Consider the following 3451-nt stretch of genomic DNA (forward strand, 5'->3'; position numbering starts at 1 on the left):
GAAGGGAAATAAGAACTTCTGAAACTTCAACACAAACAAAGGTGACACCAATGCGATCACGAAGGGAAATAAGAACTTCTGAAACTTCGACACAAACAAAGGTGACACCAATGCGATCACGAAGGGAAATAAGAACTTCTGAAACTTCAACACAAACAAAGGTGACACCAATGCGATCACGAAGGGAAATAAGAACTTCTGAAACTTCAACACAAACAAAGGTGACACCAATGCGATAACGAAGGGAAATAAGAACTTCTGAAACTTCAACACAAACAAAGGTGACACCAATGCAATCACGAAGGGAAATAAGAACTTCTGAAACTTCGAGACAAACAAAGGTGACCACCAATGCGATAACGAAGGGAAATAAGAACTTCTGAAACTTCAACACAAACAAAGGTGACACCAATGCGATCACGAAGGGAAATAAGAACTTCTGAAACTTCGACACAAACAAAGGTGACACCAATGCGATCACGAAGGGAAATAAGAACTTCTGAAACTTCAACACAAACAAAGGTGACACCAATGCGATCACGAAGGGAAATAAGAACTTCTGAAACTTCAACACAAACAAAGGTGACACCAATGCGATAACGAAGGGAAATAAGAACTTCTGAAACTTCAACAAACAAAGGTGACACCAATGCGATAACGAAGGGAAATAAGAACTTCTGAAACTTCAACACAAACAAAGGTGACACCAATGCGATAACGAAGGGAAATAAGAACTTCTGAAACTTCAACACAAACAAAGGTGACACCAATGCGATAACGAAGGGAAATAAGAACTTCTGAAACTTCAACACAAAGGTGACACCAATGTGATAACGAAGGGAAATAAGAACTTCTGAAACTTCGAGACAAACAAAGGTGACACCAATGCGATCACGAAGGGAAATAAGAACTTCTGAAACTTCGAGACAAACAAAGGTGACACCAATGCATAACGAAGGGAAATAAGAACTTCTGAAACTTCAACACAAACAAAGGTGACACCAATGCGATCACGAAGGGAAATAAGAACTTCTGATACTTCGAGACAAACAAAGGTGACACCAATGCGATCACGAAGGGAAATAAAACTTCTGAAACTTCGAAACAAACAAAGGTGACACCAATGCGATCACGAAGGGAAATAAGAACTTCTGAAACTTCGACACAAACAAAGGTGACACCAATGCGATAACGAAGGGAAATAAGAACTTCTGAAACTTCGACACAAACAAAGGTGACACCAATGCGATCACGAAGGGAAATAAGAACTTCTGAAACTTCGACACAAACAAAGGTGACACCAATGCGATCACGAAGGGAAATAAGAACTTCTGATACTTCGAGACAAACAAAGGTGACACCAATGCGATCACGAAGGGAAATAGGAACTTCTGAAACTTCAACACAAACAAAGGTGACACCAATGCGATCACGAAGGGAAATAAGAACTTCTGAAACTTCAACACAAACAAAGGTGACACCAATGCGATCACGAAGGGAAATAAGAACTTCTGATACTTCGAGACAAACAAAGGTGACACCAATGCGATAACGAAGGGAAATAAAAACTTCTGAAACTTCGAGACAAACAAAGGTGACACCAATACGACAATGAAGGGAAATAAGAACTTCTTAAACTTCAACACAAACAAAGGTGACACCAATGTGATAACGAAGGGAAATAAAAACTTCTGAAACTTCAACACAAAGGTGTCTCCAATGCGATAATGAAGGGAAATATACATAAAAGAAACTTCTCATTAATGAAAGAAAAATTCTTCGGAAACTTCATTTCGAAAGATCAAAGAAAAAAAAAACTTGCTCAACATTATTTTTCCCCACTGATAAAAACTCACAAAAACGCATCCTGGAATTGGCAGATAGGACTCACGTCCCCTCATTTATCTTCTATCGGGGGCTCCCCCACCCCTTTCAACAACAGCCCCCTCCCTCCCCCCCCCCCCTAAGGAAGGAGTAAAACAGGCGTTCATTAAAGAAAACGGAAAGGAAGGACATATTTCCAACGAAAGTTACTGATAACGAACGAAGACGAGACGTGAATTTTTTTATCTTGCGCAACTTCCAAGAAGGATCTGTGGCAGACACAAATAAATATACAATTGAATAAATAAATAAATAGATAAATAAATAAAAAAATAAATAAATAAATAAATAATTCTTAGAATTAAATAAAGTAATACGCTTTATATCTTCCATGATTCTTACTATTCCTTGTAATTATATAATCTCATATATCATACTATTCTTCACGTAGTTCTAGATAAGATGTTATTATTATTATTATTATTATTATTATTATTATTACTAGCCAAGCTACAACCCCAGTTGGAAAAGCAAGATGCTATAAGCCCAAGGGCTCCAATAGGGAAAAATAGCCCAGTGAGGAAAGGAAATAAGGAAATAAATAAATGATGAGAACAAGTTAACAATAAATCTTTCTAAAACAGTAACAACATCAAAACAGATATGTCCTACATAAAATATTAACAACTTTGAACTTTTGAACTATTGTCTTATATTTCATAACGTTCAACAAAGTTTTTTTTTTTGAAGTCTTATTACCTCCGCCGAGAATGTTGGAAGGAGGTTATGTTCTACCCCTTGTTTGTGTATTTGTATGTGTTTGTATGTGAACAGCTTCCTGGCCAGAATTCTAATCGTAATGAAACTTGCAAGGATTAACTGTTATGTAAAAAGCAGGAACTGGTTAAATTTTGGAAGGTTAAGGTCAAAGGTCATGATGAAGATCGAGCAAAAGATCGAGAAATAAGCTGCCGCAGCGGAGGTCTACACTCTACTTGAGTGCCTTTCTAGTTACCTAGAAAAAATAGACATGCAAATGCTATTTGATTCCTACACTTAATAAAGATATTAATGATTTCTGGTTTTAATGATGCTACATTATCTTGTAGAATTTAATTTAGGGCCTATTGAAAACGTCCCTCCCTAGCAATCTGCCAGACTGGGGTTCGAGTCTCGCTCAAGCTCGATAGTTTCTTGTAGTGTCTGCAAATTAACCATCCTTGTGATCCTAGGATAAGGGGTTTAGGGGAGCACGTAGGTCTACTTGCTTAGTCATCAGCAGCCATTGTCTGGTCCTCCCTGGTCCTAGCTTAGATAGGGGCTTGGGCGCCGATCGTATGTATATAAGGATGGTCTCTAGGGCACTGTCCAGCTAGCTAGGATATTGTCACTGCCCCTTGCCTCTGCTATTCACGAGCGGCCTTTAAACTATAAATAGAGTTGTGGCCTGATTGGTAACGTCTCTGTCTGGTGTTTGTCAGACTAGGGTTCGAGTCCCGCTCAGACTCGCTCATGCCATTAGTGTCTGCAACCTTACCATCCTTGTGAGCTAAGTTTGGGGGGTTTGGGGGAGCCTATGGGTCTATCTGCTGAGTCATCAGCAGCCACTGCCTGACCCTCCCTGGTC

The sequence above is a fragment of the Palaemon carinicauda genome, chromosome 10 (genome assembly GCF_036898095.1).
Source record: "Palaemon carinicauda isolate YSFRI2023 chromosome 10, ASM3689809v2, whole genome shotgun sequence".
In the NCBI taxonomy this organism is placed as follows: domain Eukaryota; kingdom Metazoa; phylum Arthropoda; class Malacostraca; order Decapoda; family Palaemonidae; genus Palaemon; species Palaemon carinicauda.